The sequence below is a fragment of the Ochotona curzoniae genome, unplaced genomic scaffold (genome assembly GCF_017591425.1).
Source record: "Ochotona curzoniae isolate NIBS_2020 unplaced genomic scaffold, NIBS_Ocur_1.0 contig_4514, whole genome shotgun sequence".
Lineage (NCBI taxonomy): Eukaryota > Metazoa > Chordata > Mammalia > Lagomorpha > Ochotonidae > Ochotona > Ochotona curzoniae.
The window spans coordinates 7,012,162-7,031,356 of NW_024466312.1; the positions used below are offsets into that span (position 1 = coordinate 7,012,162).

General features: G+C 39.6%; 1 pseudogene; it reads left to right on the forward strand.

The window, feature by feature from the left end:
* Positions 1-9,495: 9,495 nt before the first annotated feature.
* Positions 9,496-11,230, forward strand: LOC121160559 (annotated as a pseudogene).
* Positions 11,231-19,195: the final 7,965 nt, after the last annotated feature.

The window sequence follows — 19,195 nt, forward strand, 5'->3', positions numbered from 1 at the left end:
TCTCTCTCTCTCTTGTTTTTGTTTGTTTGTTTGTTTGTTTTGTTTTGTTTTTAGAATCTGGAATGCATCACTCTCTTCTCTTCTGATCTGTAGAGTTTCATGCAAGAGGTCTTCTGTGAATTTAATTGGCATTCCTTTATATGTCAATTTTTTTTCACATGCACATTTAAGAATCTTTTCCTTATGTTCGATTGAAGAGAGCTTGATTATCATGTGTCTTGGTGAAGATCACTTTTGGTCAACCCTGTTGGGAGTTCTGTGCCACTATTGGATGTTATTTTCCAATTATTTTTCTAGATTAGGTAATTTTAACTTGATTTCATTGAATACACCTTTAATTCCAATTTCTCTTTCTGCATCTTCTGGGACTCCCTTAACTCTTCAATTAGGCCTTTTCATAGTGTTTTTCAATTTTTGAATACTTTATTTAGCTTGACTCATCTCTGCTTCCAGCCTTTTGTTTGTTTCCCCCTGATGACAAGAAATCTCTTCTAATTTTGAGATTCTTTCTTCTGCCTCCTTTATTCTATATTGGAGACTGTCCACTATAATTTTAATTTACTCCATTGTATTATTAATTTCTGATATATCTACTTCTATTTGATTCATTTCCTTTGTGACATATTGCCTAAATTCCTTGGACTCTTGCTTTACTTGCTTCTCGTTGATAATAAGAAGCTTTATAAAAAGTGTTTTGAGTTCTGCATCTCCCATTTTCTTGATGTATTCCTCAGTTAACCCTGAGGTTAGTAAAGGCTTTTGCTCCTTTGCAGGAAAGTCTTAAGTAATAATTCATTGCATCTTTGTCTCTCTCTCTCTCTCTTTTTTTTTTTTTTTTTTTTTGCTCTTGGCCATTGTACTTCTGATTAGCAGACTATTTTCCTTGGGGCATGTTTCTAAGCTGTTTCACTCACAGGTCTACATTTCGATTATACTTACTGCAGTTGGTATATGGCTCTTTGTATGCAATCACTTGTGGCACTTCCTCCAGAGAGTTCTAGGTCTGGGGTCTTATGTTAGAGTTCCTCCATGGCCTCTGTAGCCCCAGCTCCTGACTTACCACTCCTCACCTCCTGCGATACTATGCTGAGGCTCCACCGTTGTCTGTATAACCTCTCTCCCATTTCAGGTTGGAGTGGGTCCCAGGATTAGGGAGCTATAGAGCTAGGTTGTTGGTGCTACTAATCTTGCCAGAAACCATTGGCTGTTAGGTCTGAGGCCCACATGGACCTATTTTGACATGTACAATGCCAAAGTCAGTATTATTTTCCCTATGGGACCAGAGCAATGCACTGAGCTCAGTGAATTCTCTCAGCCCAGTGCTTGCACAGCTCACTGTTGTCACTGTAGTCCTAAAGTCTTTGCCACACCATACAAAATGGTGCCTGATATACCACTATTAGAGTTCTTGATCTGCTGGCAATTAGATCTGAGGGCTACCTGGACCTATGTTGGGGGTGGAACCCATAAGATGCCATGTTGCTGCAGTTCACTGAGCCAGAAATGAGTTCACTCCCAGCTCAGTGCATGCAGTCTTGTCCCTTATGTTTTTGCCTCCTTAAACAAAATGGTACTAGTATGGCTCTAGGGGGAAGATTGGGCTGTGACATGCATTCTGTTCCCACACTGCCTTTGTGGGACTTCCCGCTTTGTCTCTGCTCCTGGTCAAATCAGTCAGACCAGCACGATGAGCAGTTCTTTGTCTGGGTTTGCTGCCTGAGCACATAGTTAATGTCCCTTCACACCTGGTTGCTGGTGGAGTTCCGGCTGCTGGTGCAGTTCAGATCACCACTTGCTGAATGCCTCTGGGGTATCGGTCACTGTGACACCACACCACTGTGTCCACTGCTTTCCTGTGTTCACAAGTCTCCAGGTACCCCTCTATTGTTCTGTCCTCTCCTATTTCTTGGTATGTGCCCTCTGTTTCACACTGGCTAATGTTTCTCCGTCTGTTTAAACGTGTCTTTACCCTATTCCACCAGCTTTAATCTCCTAAGTGAGTGATTTCTACACAAGGCTGGCAGGGCTGTGAGAGGATTCAGCTTTCTAAGGAATGGCTTGGCAATGTGTTTCCTGAAAGTCTACCACTTACTAACTCCATATCGCACTGATAACAATCCACCTCAAGGTTGTACATTTTAGGAAAGAGTTAAGATGCCTGTTTCTCATACTAGGGTGCCTTAGTTTGATTCCTGGTTGTTTTTCTGACTTTAGCTTGCTGCTAATGCTTATCCTGACAGTCAGCCAATGATGGCTCAGGTATTTAGGCCCTTGCCACCCATGTGGAACACCTGGGTTGAGTTTTTAGCCCCAACTTTCTTCTGGGTATTTGGAAGACATGAACAAATAGGTGAGAGCTCTTTGTCTCTCTGTGCTTCAAATATATAGTTATCATCATATTCTTAGAATTACATTTCTGAATTAAATCAAATCTATTCACATTGTGTTAGTCTCACATTAACATGAAAAACCAAGGGATGTGCAAGGGATGAACTATTATGCAAACATTTTAAAATATTACACTTTATAATAACATTTACTAATGTGGACAGGTGATCAGTGTTATTTAACTTTCAAACAAAGAAGCTTCATGAACATAGATACACAAAGAGCAATGATTCTCACTTGGAATAGAACAGCATTATAATAAAACCAACATGGATTGAGCTCCTTCTAAGTGGCAGACAGGTTACTGGGCATATTTTGTAAATATTCACTTCAGCCTTAGAATAAGTTCATGAAGTAAACATTCTTATAAGCTATTCTAAGAATGAAGAAACAGATTTAGAGATTATGTGGCTCAAGGTCACTGTGATCAGAAGGGGTAGCTTTAAACTATGCAGTTCTAGTGATTGCTTCATAACTATTATGCTAGTTTTCAATTCTCAGTTTTGTTAAGTAAAATAAAATGAGAATTTTCAGGCACGAGGATGATCTAAGTGTGATAAATGGGTGCCATTACTGTGGGAGTTGTGATTAAACAAAGACTGTGTTTTGTGCTCTGTAGCCCAATTGTCCAAATCTGGGTAAACCCATGGGGATTTTGTTAAGTGTATGAGGGTGTGCTGTGCAGGAAGCCTGTAGTGGCTGAAGTCAGGGGGGCCAGATGCAGTAGAAATGGGAATAGGATTTACTTTCGAGGTGTAGAGTTTTAGATGGTTTTTCGTTTTTCTTTTGCTTGCCCGAGTTTTCTCAATTTTCTTTTCTAAACACTTAGCAAATACACATAATGCTTTCTTAAATTAGAAAACAGTTGCTAGAAATAACTGGATGCAAGGTTAAAAAGCACATCTGAAGAATGTAATTGTGCCTTTCTAATGAGAAATATTCATGAACTCTGGAAGAGAACAGTTATAATGCCTCAGTTGGGACACTCACGCTTCAGTAAGAATTTTAGGACCTGTAGACAGTGACTGAGGTGAACTGTCATGTAATACGGAGATGAATGTGTATGCTAAATAAGCCTGGAAAATGCTTACACTTGTCTGAAGGATAGTATGGTTTCCAATTTGAAAATCTGAAAAGCATTCATGGATTAGGGTCCTTACAGATAGAGTTAATTATAAGGTTTAAGAGAGGACACACTAGCTCTCATCTAAACCATTAGTCAAAAGAAATTATTGTATTTGCAGAATTTTACAGGGGGAGATTCCTATATTATTCACTTCAAACTTATTTTAACTTTGATCATCCCCACACCTAGGGATGTTTTTTACATATATATATGTTATATATGTAAATATATAAAATATATAATAATATATATAGACACATGCAAACACACATACATACATACATACATACTTGGGCTGTGGTTGAAATTAATTGAAAAGAAATCTCACTCTATATAAATGGGATATTGCCTTTATTAGATCATCTGAAGTGAAAACACCCTCGTTGCTTTCAGTGGAGGTTCTCTCATTTTGTTCCCTCTCTGTCTCAGTCTCTCTCTCTCTCTCTCCCACACACACACACACACACATACAATATTTCCAAGTCTATGCATTCTCCATAGTTGAGAAGGAAACTTATGGGATCTGGCCAAATGTGCTACGTTACCATAAGTGATCATCTAGGACCACAGGATGAGTAATGGAGCCTGTGTTAATACATCCCGGCACTGCATGGAACAGGCCAGAGTAGGTACTTGATACATGTTGCTAAATAATGAGTAGTTTATTTTAAAGTTGAAGCTCAGCTAGGGTCTCAACATCCGTGTGGCTTCAGTTCTGACTGTCACACCGCCTGATGGCTGTGCTTTTGTACCTTGGGTTGTTTTTTTCTTCTTTGTGTTTCTTTGGTTGATAATTCACATCGATTTTCTGTGGTGAAAGTCCCCTTTCCATGTCTTTTAATGTCCAGTTGTTCCAAATTTTGGACAATCTTGAAACACAAGAACATTCAAACTTGTCGTGTGAAATCTGCTTTAAATTTATTGCCTGTAAAGCTTTAAGTGGTGCTACCTAGTAATCATGCAGATAACTGGCAGAAACATGGAATGCCAACGTTCTTAGATCAGAGTTAAGAAGAAATTCACCAGTGATACTCCCCTCGTGTGACTCCAGTTGACCCAATCTGTTGATTGCCCTTCTGAGTATACAGCTTCTACAGTAACACAGGGAGTTGCTCACGCTAGGCATCAAGCATTGTGGTCTTCCAAAGGTCTGCAGAAGAGGCATTCAAACAGTTTATTGGCCCAGAATATCTTTAGTGTCAGGAAAACAAAACGTTTTACACATAAGTGGGTGGTAAATAACATTCTTAAAAATTGAGTTATTTTTAAAATGCCTTGTTTAGAGGAGACCTATAATAAAACCCAAAAAGTCAAATGAAAAATTTGTAGGAAAACTTGACTGTCCCCTAATGTATTTCTTTAAGACTGGCTATTTTACAGTAGATTTTCTCTCAAAGGAAATCTGCACTTATTCTACCCTCCCCCCCAAGGCTTTATAGAATCTGCAAGGGCTAATGGTTCTTGGAGCTGTATGTGACTTATCTGAGGATTAATGACTCAACCTCAGTGCTTCTTGCTGGTGTCCTGGGCTCCCCTTTTTAGACCTCATAACCTCAAATGCCTTGAAGAAAAATGACTCATCTACCCAAATCATCCATTACCAATGCTGGCGCTCTCCAGTTTGCTTACCTTTCTCACATTCAGACTTTGTTCAAGTGTAGTACAGCTTGAGACGTTGCTGGTGAGATTAGTTCTAACCCTGGGCAGGGCCAGCAGATAACAGTGACCAGAGATGTTCCAGTGCAATGGGGCAGAAGTAGAATAGATTGGTGGCTTCCCATTTGACTGCACTTTATGGGCGACATCTGGGTGACACATTCAGCCTATTGATAGAATAAAAGGCTTTTGAAATCATACATAAAGATTTTTCAGTTTCTATGTCCCTTCCAATCGTTTCCTTTCAAATTCTTGGGGGTCTACGATCTAAATAAGTTTAAAAATTGTAACATTCTAACTATTTGGAGTCTTTGGTACCTCATTTCCCAGATTCTGTACTTGATATGACCTTCAACGATAAATTATTTCTCAAATTTTAAACTTTATTAGTAATTAAAGAAATGTAAATATATTGTTGAGATATGTTTATGTATTGCCTTGTTGAAAATTCTAAGAATAAAGTTAATGCTTTTTAAGAACGATATGGGAAAGACAGTATTGTCATGCTGAGGTAGTGGGAATTGATTCTTCTAGTTGGCAATTTGACAAAAGGTTTTAAATATGCACTTGATTGAATCAGCAATTCTGTCCTGAGGAACTTACCTACTAAGGGAAAGAATTTTACACATATACCAAGATGTTCATCATAAGATTTTTACAGCCTTGCTTATGACAGCAAGAAACATATAACTGAGTAATAAAATTCATTTAAGTTTGTTATCAAGCCCTCACAAAATGTAATCTTACAAAATAATAGTAATTTATCATTATGGAAATAAATTAAGTAATAATTCTAATTTAACAATAATATCTGTAGTATCATTTTGAAACAGTGTTCATTAGGCATGAATGGGAAATACAGTTTGAAAGTATATTCACTGAAAATACAACCTAGAAAATGGTTGTGCTTGGAACCAGTTACATATTAGATGATTTTGCTTGTTACCTATCTGTAAAATGTACATCCTGTCTAAAAGATATATATCTATACCTATGTTAGCTATAAATATAAAAACTTACCTATTTAAGTTATACATATAAATAATAAAATGATAAAGATATAAAACCCTTAGAAAAAGGTATGTTTTGATAAGAGTTTTCTATGATGAGGTGATTATTAACATTTCATCCGTAATTACAGATACTAATTATGCACTTGTTTAGCTGCTGATTTGTAAAATCATTTATTTCTAGAGAGGTTAATTTATGTGTATATTCTCTGTTTGGGTGAAGAAATAACAGCTGTTATGTGATGTGCCTAGGATCAAATGTCTTCCTAGACATGAGAAGGATACTATGAACTTCTCCTAGCTTAATCTCTATCTCTGTATCTCTATCTAACCCCAAATCCAAGCTCGGCACCAGTTTTTTCACTGAGCTAGTGTTTGTCCTGTGAAGATAATAGAACTAAAGGTTTATTCATTTGCTCATCAAAACATTTACAAAGGCGCTGGCCTAAGAGATTAAGCCACTGCCTGGGATGCCTGCATCCAATATGGGCAGATTTATATTACAGCTGATCCACTTACCATCCAGGCTCCCTGCTAATGGTCTGGGTAAAGTGTGGAAAGTGGTGAAGATCTCTCAAGTGCTTGGGTTTTTACCATCCACATGGAAGAACCTGCTGGCTCCTGTTTTCTTCTTGGTCCAGCTCTGACTGTTCCAGTCATCTGAGGAGTGAACCAGTGATGGAAGACAGTCTCTTTCTCTCTGTAGCTTTGACTTCCAAATAAACAAATCCTTAAAAAGAAAATTTATTTTATGGTGGTCTCTGGATTATTCACAATAAAAAGTCACGTGGCCACTAAGAACTGTCTCATGTGAGGAGAATCAAGAAGGCGGAATAGGGTAAGGACACGTTTAAACAGACAGTATCATTAGCCAGGATGAAGCAGAGAGGGGAAATTCTAAGGAAATGGGAGAGGACACTGACAGCAGAGGGGTTCCTGGAGACTTGCAGACATGGGGAAGCAGTGGAGACAGAAATAAAAACCTTTCACGTATATTGGTGTACATCATTGAAGTTCTACCATCTCACATGGTAGAACTGCCAAAGTTGAAAAGTGCAAAGAGTATAATAAGTGAAAAAGGCTACGCATTGGGTGACTAAGTGGGCAGCTCTGAGGTTTATTGGGTGGAAATCTTTAGAGGAAATGGAGCACACAATTATACTATGAAATATTAATTTGCTAGGTTGTTTTTTCCTGCGTTTCTCAAACTCTGATGCATGCAGTTAAACCATGGTAATGTTTTAGTGTGAAAAGTAGCGCATTTGACATATTCCGAGTAAGCTATTAGAATTGCCTTTCTTTAGCCAGAAGCACAGACAGCTGAAAATAACAAAGGCAAGAGTGAGTCTTTGCCCACAGAAAGTTATTTATTGTGCGGTGAAAACAGAAGCTCTTGTAGGATTGGAGATGCAGTGGTTTGTTCCACTGTGTGTTGCTAGGATGAAGAGGTTGGGTGAGATACTTGAGACCAAAGTATAGCTGAAAAATTCAACTATTTATATATATGTGAATAGAAGACAAAGATGATAAATCATTTCTCTAACCTTGACCTTGGTCCTGGAGTCAATACTCCATTTCATTGTCCTGTTAGATATTTACTAGTAGATGACCTGCTAAAGTCAGAATAATACCAATTATTTTGTAATCTGGCCATGCTTTCACACCTCCATCAAATGTGGTTAACTTTATTATGTAGTTCATTTTCCCAGAAATCCAGACATAAAAATTCTGAATTGGCCCTGTCTCATGTTTTCTTCCCCCCAACAAGTAACCTAAGCTTCTTATGTTCTTTTTTACGCACGCTTTGTTGATTTAGTATAGCATTCTTTACATGAGCAATGAATCATTGCTTTATTACTTTTTATTTAGAGAATGCAGAGCTTATGTTTGCTGTAATAGCTAGGCTGCTGCTTCAGAACCACATGTCCCACATTGGGGTGCCTGGTTCAAGGCTTAACTACTCTTCTTCTTTTCTTCTTCCTCTTCTTCTTTTTTTAAGATTTATGTACTTTTATTGCAAATTCAGATATATAGAGAGGAGAAGAGAGAGAGAGAGGAAGATCTTCTGTCCATTGATTCACTCCCCAAGTGACCACAACAGCTGAAGCTACTTCTTCCCACGTGAGTGCATGATCCCAAGGCTTTGGGCCGTCCTCGACTGCTTTCCCTGGCCACAAGCAGGGAGCTGGATGGGAAGTGGAGCTGCTGGGAATAGAACTAGTACCCATATGGGATCTAGGCACTTTCAAGATGAGGACTTTAGTCACTAAGCCTCCATGCTGGGCCCAAGTCTTGGTTACACTTCTTTTCCAGCTTTCTGCTCATAGATACCTTGATGACTGAGCGATGGAACCCCTGTCACCCACATCGCAGGCTCAGGTTATGTTCCGAGTTTCTGGTCTAAACTTGGTCCAACTATAGCTATTATTGTGGATATTTGGGAAGTGAGCAAGCTAATGAAGGATCTTTCCTGCATTTACCTTTATGTTTCTCTGACTTCTAAATAAAAATGAAAATAAATAAACAAAAATTCTTTAAGATGAATTTAAAGACTATGTGCTAGATAAGCTGTGTAGTAACATGTCTAATAACATTATAACATTTCAACATTAAATGTTGTAGAAACTACTTAACCTAACCCCATTACTCAACTCACCACTTTAACAGATGTTTTTCTTTTTTTTTCTTACATATGTAGCAGTGATGCCTGTGGCCTGCTCAATGCTTTTAGTTGATTTGCATATTTTTCAGAATCCATTTACGTCTCATTGCAAACCTGTTTATAGCTCTTAAACCTTGCTATTATAATCATGTGGACCACTGAAATATAAGCCTCATCACAAATGATTTGTTTTTTGAAAAATAAGCTGGATGGTTTTGAATAACCTGAAAACAATGAGTTTCTGAAAAAAAAAGTTGCTTTAATTTAAAACAAACGTAGAATAAATGACTTTCCAAAAGGAATACATGTAGCTATGCATTTATCTTTCTAATGGGTTCCTGCTGGAGTTCCTTCTGTTAGTTAGGCAGCCAGTGGACCTGACCATGTGAATCGTGAGAGCGTGTCTGGTGTGCTTCGAGGGGATTGAGCACAGGGCGTGGAAAGCCTGGCAGCTCTCTGATCCTAGTCTCTCTAACTAGCTGTGTCTTCGCTTCCCTCTCCTGTGCAGAAGGAGAATACCAGATTCTATCTCATGTGAGGATTGAATGAGCTAACATGTCCTTGAAGCAGTGTCTGGCATATAGTAAATCCCCTTTGTATGTATCAAGCAGAAATGAAAGAAGACGAAACTGATCTAGAAGGAGATTGAAATAATGACCTTTAGCACATCTATTACAAGGTGAGAAGTCATCGATTACTTTTCTGAGCAAAATAATAGAAATAATAGTTGTGTATTAATTAATAGTGAGCTTAATAATAGTTATATAAGCATTCTTGAGTGTATATAAAAGTTTGTTTTTTTAAATGAATTATCTATTTGTATGGCAGAATTATACACACTGACTCTCCATCCCACACATACGCACAGAGACCCTTTTTCAATTATTTAAACATTTTTTTCAATTGAAAAGTCAGATATTCAGAGAGGAAGAGAGACAGAAAGGAAGATCTTCTGTCTGCTGGCTCACTCCCCAAGTGGCCACAATGGCCAGAGCTGTGCCAATCTGAAGCCAGGAGCTAGGAACCTCTTCTGGGTCTCCCATGTGGATGCAGGGTCCTAAAACCTTGGGGTATCCTCAACTGTTTTCCTAGGGCACAAGCAGGGAGCTGGATGGGAAAATGGAGCAACCCGGATGTGAACTGGTGCTCATATGGGATCCTCGCATGTGCAAGGCAAGTACTTTATCCACTAGGCTACCATGCCGGGCCCTGTCATTTTTTAATTTTTTTGTGATTGCACAAAATGCTGTCACAGCTGGAGCTGGGCCCGTGTGAAGCCAGGAACTTGGGTCCTCCAGGTGGGTGACTGGGGCTCAGGTACTTGAGCCTTCTGTCACCTCCCAGACACATGAGCAGGGAACTGGATTGAAGTGAAGCTAGTGGAACTCCTATCAGTGTGCTTGTGGATTGATAGCATAACAAGCAGTGGCTTAATGCACTGTGTTGCAGCACTGGCTGGAGAATTTTCTCTCTGATTCCCTGGAACATGGGAGTAAGAATCAAGCCTGTAGCTGAGCCCAGCTTTGCCACAAAGTATTTAACTGGGTTTCATTCAGCCATACTCTGTGTTGAGCGAAGGTTCTTCTGCTGAATCTACCTGCCAGTCCCATCTACATGCCTGTGTTCATGGGATATGGGGTACTAAGGATACAGAGAGGTGGGTGAATTAGCTGGATACTTGGGACCTGGTATATAAATTGTACAATCAGCTGACTGCTGATGGCCGCTGGGCTCCCAGGTCACTGCCACCTCCTTGTGTGGTTAGGCATACAGCCAGCTTCCACCGGTGTGCGTTTCTGGTGTGTCTGCACCCTGTTTTGAATCCTTAATCTCACAAGTAAACCTGTCTCCGTTATGAGGTACAGTGCCTCTGCTTTTGGGTTTGCATTTGATGCCATCCTCGATGTCCTATCATCAGCGATTGTCCTGTGGCAATACAGCAATGCAGCTGCGGTTCGCTCTGCCCATAGGGAGTACACAGCCTGTGTCATCTTGGACGTGAGAGTCCTTCTGTCATCCATATGTATAGTGCTCTAAGCCATCCATGATCTTTCTACGAAGCTACTCCCAGAAGTGGATGACTTCCTGTTCAGTGTCTCTATTTTAAGTAGGATCCTCTGCCGCATCCTGGCTGTGCTGAAGTTTATGCTGGGCAAGGTTCTCACCAGCAGAGCACTCGTTAGAGATGTGTTTAACTCCCTCGTGGGCGGCGTGATGGGCTGCTCCATTCTCCTGAGCGCTGTGTTCAAGCACAACGCCTAGGTCTGGTACCTGGATGGCAGCATCGGTGTGCTCATCGGCCTCACCATCTTTGCCTGTGGGGTAAAGCTCCTCATTGACATGGTGCCGAGGGTGAGGCAGACGCGTCCCTATGAGATGCTGGAGTGAGGACAGCCGTGAGCTGCACAGGTGTCCCCGCAGGCAGACAGTGCCAATGTGTAGAACAGCACATTGCTTCTTTTTCGGACATTTTCTTTGCCACAGTTTGTCCTCATGGCACAACACTGGTCCTTCGCTCCGCTGCCCTGACAGACACCCCTACGGGAAGGGACGTGCCGCCCCCTCTCTGGCCTTGCTTCCGGCGTCAGACAGCTGATGCGGGTAAGATCAGATCTTGCGGGCAGGAAGGCAGGCTTAGGTGCTCCGGCCAGGCATGCAAGGTCAAGGACCAGGTCTGCTGTCTTGGGGCATTGTGTGGCTTGGTTGTCCTCCGCCCCGGGGCCCAGGGTAGCCACTGTCCCAGCAGGTGTGAGGCGAAGCTGTCCCCTTCTGTCCCTATCACACATCCAGAACCATCACAACGTCACCTCACTTCTATCCACGTGCTGCATTAGTTTCATACTGTTTCACTAATCCTCGCCCCAAGCTGGTTTGTGCGAAAGGAGACCATCCTGTTTTTAAAAGTACTTAATGATCCATGTATGAGCTTTGCATGGATGAGCTAAATAAGCACATGATGCCTACTCTTCCTGAACGAACAGGCCCCGTTTTTGAGAGATGTTAAGATGTTGGTTTGTAATAACTAACGATCTATTCCACGTATGCACACATACATGTATATGCTGTGGTCCCTGCCGGCCCGCAAGAGGTGGTGTGCTCCCCAATGTGTGTGTGACATGGAGTGCTGCTTCTGTACCCATGTCCCCTCCTGCCCTCTCCTGGATAGCTCGCAGCACTGACTAGTCAATAAAGATCTTTGCCTGTTAAAAAAAAATGTATAAATTGTATCTGTGCATGACAGCTGTAAAAGTAAGTTTTCCGTCTGATAGCTCTCCTGGTGGCTGAAATTAAAGGTGCATTTATTTTTCTCATAGGTAATGTGCCTGTTCATGAGTTTAACTCTGCATCTGTCATTCACATTCATTGTATGAAAGTGGATGGTTGGGGGGCTTAAGTGACAGGATATAGAGCAAAAAGGTTCGGGGCTTGTCCATATGGGATCTGGATTGATTCTGTGTATCTCTGTGAAAAGCCTATGCAGAGAATAAGTTTTAGGTAATATAGGACTAGGATCGCTTTGGATTTAAAGGTGTTGAGAAACTTAACTACCCATCACTCAAAAAAAGGTATATGTCGGTGGTGTCAACAAACCGTGTTGAGGAAATGTCACATCTGTCTGCAATTGACTACCTCTCAATAGGAGAACCACCACTGGAAGCCTGGAGTCCAGATGTTGCTTTCAATCAGAGGATTCAGCAGCTTTAGACAAAGAATGCTTGCCCCTCCCCACCCCTGTCCCTAAGAGAAGCGTACGACTTCTACACTGCAATCATAATTGCTTTATCTCATGTTCTCATGTCTCCTGCTTTGCAAGCTATTAACATAAAACAGCTAAAATTCTAGTTCTGTTTCCAAAGACTGAAGAAGACACCAGAAGAATGAGAATTCCATAGACAAGATCAAGGTCACACAGTCTGGATTTCTTCCTGGTCTTCGCTGTGGGAGACATTGAGGGAGCCTGTAAATGTCATATGTTCTTTCTGGACTGTTTTGAACTGAGAAATAAATGAGAGCATCATTCTAGAAGGCTTGCATTGTCTTCCCGAAGTTTAATATTCTGCAATTATGCAGATAGTAAGGAAGCTGGCCTTGGCTTAGCTTTAGGAAAGGCACCTGGAAAATCAGTAAGTGCAGTGAAGTTTCCGGGGAAAAGGCTCTTCTGGTATTTCCTACAAGCCCACGCGGGAGAAACAGGTTAAACAGCTGGTTGGAAACATGTCCAGAGCTGGAGAGGGAAATGATGATTGTGAATTTAATCTTAAAGGACTTTCTAATTAAACCTCTTAAATGCAAAAAAAAAAAATCTCATCCCTTGACAAATCTTCTGCTGGGGTGATTTAGGAATTAATGGACATTTCAGATGGGCTTGCTTCTTGCATATTTGTTAAAGTGACAGTAAAACATACAAGGAAACACATCCAAGTTTTTCTAAAATTCAATTTCTTGCCAATGATTATGTATGCATTCAGCACTCATTAGATGAGGAGCCTTTTGCATGGAGCTTCTGTAGGGGAAGAGGACATAGTTCAGGAAGAAGCTCTTCCATCTAAATATTTCTTTGCTTGCTGGGGTTTATCTTGTGGCTCTTCTCCATCTCATTTTTCACCTCATTGCTGAATCTGAAGAACTTACTATTGAGAAAACTCAGGAAACAACAAGTTTGATTCTGGTTTTCTTCCTAGAAACCCATTTCCCTTCATAAAACATTTGCTTTGTGTTGAATATCCCTAAAGTGGAGCCTCTGCTGTGATGTTGCAAGGAAGAGCGGGGCTGCAGTTTTCAAATATGATTTTAAACATCTTCAAAAAATTTGTGCAATGGTTATTAGCACTAAGAACTCAAAACAAATGAATGAAAAAGGGGAAAACAAATTGCATTGTGACAAGGGTTTCCATGGGTGAAGATGTATGCCTTTGGTCAGACTGAGAAGACAGGATCTTTTAACGGATGGTTTGTAGAGTTTCAACAAAACTGCAGATGATGTTTTATAGTTATGTGCTTGGCATTTAAGTATTGTAACCTAGGTGAGAGTCTTTAAGACAGACACAAGTATTTTGGCTTTGGAGAGTGGCAGAAGTTTATGGATTTTTGGACAGAGGCTTTGTCCACAGGTAAGAAGTAACTTTTATGATGAGAATTAAATTTGTAGGAAACTTCAGCTTTTTAAAATGGGTACCAGAGAGCCCATACCTTGGACTTTTGTGAGGGTTTGACTGGTGGTTTCAAGATTGAAACAATATCCAATTAGAAAGCAAAGTATCTCTCCACTGGCCTTTTAGATAGTGGTGGGCACATTTCAAGAGCAAGACAATTGAGTACCACAAAACACTGGTGAGGTTGTAGCTTCAGATTGTTACTACTGGGGTGGAATCATTAACCCAATATTGCAAGGTCAGCTTTTCTGAGTCCCTTATCAGAAAAGGGAGGAAGCTATTGAACTATATAACCCTAAATCCAATTGAGTGCTCACCCTGCAGATTCAAGGATAGGAAATAGCCAAAGAATTCCTGGGCAAGTCTCAAGGAGGTTCTGTTTTCACAGGTGGGCATGCATCCTGCAAAAGCATTCCAGAGAAAACACAGAAATTAGCTCAGAGGAAGGCAGGAATTTAGAGAAAATATGGACAAAGGGTCTGGACTTCACAAAACCCCAAGAGATGAAGGATCCAGGCAGTAGCAGAACTTCAGTTCAGGAATGCACTTTCAGGGTATCTCAGCTGAAACAAATGCAGAAACAAGTTCAAAAATTGTGTCTGGTGAAGTATTTTCTTGGGGCCGTGTAATTCCATAAAAAGTAGAGGAGCAGCCTCTGTGATATAGACTGGGTGTTAGTGGTCATCCAAGGGCACATGCTGTTGATTCCTTTGGACTTTAACTTAGTTGGAGATTTAATTTTAAAGTATAATTTTTCTGTTAGGAATTTCAAGATGGGGAGGAATTTCTGTTACAATTTTGGTTATTTCAATAATAATCATAGTAATAATTATGAGGATTAGACCATTCTACCTAGGATGATCCATATATATTATGCCTAGTATGTTCACATGTGGTCATTTAGTCTCATTGCAGGGCACTGGGATGCTATGTTAAGTGATGTGATTAGATGCAGTGAAGGGAAGAAATAGAGAATGACTCTTCCATTTCCAGAAGAATGTGGCTTTGCAATTGATTTCATTAACATGAGAAGACTTTAAAAGCTTTGTAGAAAAATAGAGTTGAATGACAAAGATAAAATATCAACTTTACTTTTCAGCATAAGCACTTTGTAAACAGTGTTACCAGATGCTTATTCCATCATCCCAAACAAATGAGGGTCCTGGGAGTTTAGCATGTCCATGTAGCCTTTGGAGCACTATTAACTGAAGACAAATAACTGTACTTAATAGATTTTTTTGTTTTTGTTTTTGATTGGGAAACAGAAACAAAACAACAACTATAAAGTAAATTCCTGATGATTTTCTATTTAAATTTATGCTAAATTGTCCTTGTTTGATGAATTAAATGAACAGTAAAATTGTTGTTGAGAAAGAGGTTCTAATAAGATTTGCAAGTGTTTTTCTGCTACAGATTTGACTAACTTCCTCATAACACTTTCTTAATAAGCACATATTGTAATTCCTTGACTTTCCAGGAAGTCAACAAGCAAAATGCCTGACACATCTCCAAACAACTTCTACAATGACATTTGTCCTGGACTCCCCAGTGTAAGTAAACCAATGTCTTTGTAGTCACTACTTTTATTATGCCTTGTCCTCAGACTTGTACTGGTGAAAGCCACATTCCGTCTCCGATTCTTTGGAGCAACGCTTCAGCATCTTGACCTTGCTTCCTAAAAAATATCTCCATTGAAAGTTTCATTCTTGCCTGCAGCTGCCCTGGGAATAATCATTTTGGTGTCCAATTAGGAAGAACCTTGACCACACGTTATTTTTTCAGTCAGTTTGTGTAAACCGAGCCAGTTAAAAATGCCTGTGATCTTGGCTATTTTGCTCATGCTCATTGATCTTCTTAAATGAGGTCACTAGTGAGACCGTCCAGGCCTGCTGAGGTCTTAGCCACACCTTCAGGTGGGCGGCACCAGCATTGCCCACCCATTTCCTAACTGACTAAGAGACCACCAATGGGGAACATCTTACCTGTAGGTTCCCCACCCAACAAGGAGGGGTCAAGGAAGGCTTAAAATCCTAAGACCCTTCCTCAAACCTTTGGTGTCTCTCTCTGCCTCCCCACCTCCTGGTTTTCTCTCCGGAGGTGAGTTCCCCTACCCTCCCTTCCCTGCTCACCTAGTTCCTTCACAAATAAACTTTTCTGTTTGCAACAGATTCCCGGCTTTTTATTTCTATACTAAGCTGAGGAAAGAACCCACCAGGCATTTCTGGTAACAACTGGCAAAACTGTTTTCTTTAGAAAGTAAAAAAAAAAAAAAAAATAGAAATTCATTTTACTTTTTGTAATATGAATTTTACTGAACTTTTTAAGACCTTGTGCACATTGATGAAAAATCCTCAATTCTGGGAGCAAAATCTACACTGCCTATCACTGCTTTCTGAAACAGACCCACGATGTTGGTGAAGGGCAAGAGAGGCACTGCTTCATGAAAGCAGCAGAGCGGATGTTCTCACAGGTCACTGATGATATTCTTCAAGGCTGGCAACTCTGGCTGACTGTTAGCTTTCTGTTCGATCCTACTGCTTCAACAAACATTTGAGAAATGTAAACGAGGAAAGTCTTCCACCTCAAACATGATGTTTCCTTACAAATGAAGACAAACTCATGGATAAAATTTGAGCCTTTACCAGCGCTTCTGGGGAAATAGAACGAATGAGATTCTTAGTAGCCTTATGACCTTGAGCTATACTGTCTTTGTTCCTTTTAGGAATGAGTGACTGATAGAGCAGTCTTGCTCTACTTCCCCAAATGTACTCTGTTATGTCACTAGCCAGCTCTACTACAGCTCTCTGGTACCCAGGCAGCCTTCTGTGCTTTAACTCAGTGGTGACCATGCTGGTCATTTGCCAAGTTCTTATAGCTTTAACACAAAGCTGAAGCTTAAAATTTAACATGTATTAGACACCCAGACAGCATTAGTTCTAGTATGGAACTTTTTATTTTATGAATATCAACATATAAGGCTGATTGTTGGCAAACCATCTTTGGAAAGCCTGAAAGATTTTCCTTTAATTTTATTTATTTATTTATTTTTTTCAGACATCCTGGAACCCACTCATTTTTTTCTGAGCCATTAGGCACTGGTCAATAGAGAAAGGAAATTGTTATAAAATGGACTTTGGGATTAAACTTAATGATCAGTCTTTGCATCAGGAGAAGAGGTTGTGGTTAAAGAAAATAACAATATAAAGTGTGAATAACAGAATTAAATGGTAATCTTACTTTGGTGCAAAAATTGCTTAGTATATAGCAGAATACAGATAAACTGCTAGATATAATTAGAAAATCAGCACATGTATGAATGAGAAATTCATCTACTTATAGATATGTTAAAGAAACAAACAGAAATATTAGAAATGAAGAACTTAGGAGATACAATAAAAGCAGCGTTAAAGCAAAAGTTTATAATAATTGTCTATATTGCATACACCACCCATTGCTTTTGCATAGGCTCCCAATAGATTGTATCATCAACCATTTTGAGACAGTATGATGCCCTACCAGATGCAGCTGCTAAAGGTTATACTTTATATTCCTCAAATTCATGGGCAAAAATAAACCTCTTTTCCTTGTAATGTACTCAGTCACAGGTGCTTTATTATAGCAACACAGAGTGGACTGAGATACCCATTCAACAGAACTTATTTCAGCATAAGGTATAATAAATGGCAAATACTCTGATAACAGAATTTATGTGACTATAATATCTTCTCCGTGTTAGAGGTTTGGGCTATTGTAGCCTTGGAAAACCTTGAGTTATTCAAGTTACGGCCATTGTAGGTTAGGTCAAGCCCAAGTTTCCCACAGAGGGAAGACCTCTGTTATTTCACTTCTCACATCTTCCTTTGACAACTGATTAACAGAGAGGAAGAATAGTTACATGTTGAGTGCACAGTTATCTCCTTTTCATATCATAATTATAATGGGGAACAGCAGGGAAAATTCTTCGAGTATTCCATGCTACCTAATGAGTTTATGCCAAATTGCATATATACTGATTCCAGACACATTTCTTCTTCATTTTCTTGCCCGTTTTCTTGTAGAATTTCTTCCCTTTTGCATCCTAAGTAATTTGATTTGCTATTGTTTCCAAGATTATTCCTTTTTTTTTTCTTATGTAGTATCTAGCATGTGTGTTTTCTCCAGCCTGGTATCACTCTTGGGCAAGTAACTCGCTTGTCTAAGCTTACATTGCCATCTATTAGAGAAACACAAACACCTTCCTCATTGAGGCTGTTGTGAAGATTAAGTAAAGTGATTGATGCAAAAGGCTTAATACAGTCTCTGCCACATGGAAAATTGGTTGTCATTAGTCGATTTCATTATTTTTTCTTCCTTTATATGGGAAAGTTTCACTCAGAGCATCTCGAATATACTTACGTTTGAAACCTTTCTTCTATGTAAGTTTGTCATTGCTTTTCTTGCCCAGCATCTCTATGCTTTTCTATGTATTTATGCCACACTCTGCTGGAATTTATTTATGTGTTTGTATGCGGCCTTTTGAAGATAAGGACCGTATCTTGGTCATTTCCCTTCAGTTCCTCTGCAAATAAAAACAAATTGATGTCTATCAAATGATTTTTTTTTAAGACAAAAAGTGAGTGAGTGAATAGACAAATGAAAGAGATCTCCTTAAAAAGTATAACATGTCATGCTAAATTGAGTTCCTGAAAAGTGTAATTGAGAGAGACAGCGGATGTTGGCCAACTGGCTGGTATTTGATTTTTCGGAGAAAAGGTCAAAGTTTCTGTAAACATTTGTTTGATAAGCAATGTGATGTATGAGAATATGAATACTGTGAGTTAAGAGGTTTAATTAAACTCGGTTTTCTAGATAAGGAAAGGAAGGGATGCACTGAGAAAAATCTAAGCAGGATTGATTGTGAGAAAGAGTAGAAAAAGTTATTAGGAAAAAGGAAACAGCAGAGGGGGAGTATAGGGGAGCTTTGGGAATAAAATGATTGAGACAGTTGGAAGATAGGGGATTTGAGAAATATGAGAAAATTCAGAGAAAATTTAGTAAACAACAAAATAACTACCGCATCTAATCAAAGACACCATTAAGCCAAGCTCCAATTTAACCTACTTCCATGGTTTATCAACTTTGCTTTCTTTCATGTTCAATATGAATACTTGCTAGCAATGATTACATATTTTCCTGCCATTTCCTGTGTACATTCTAAATT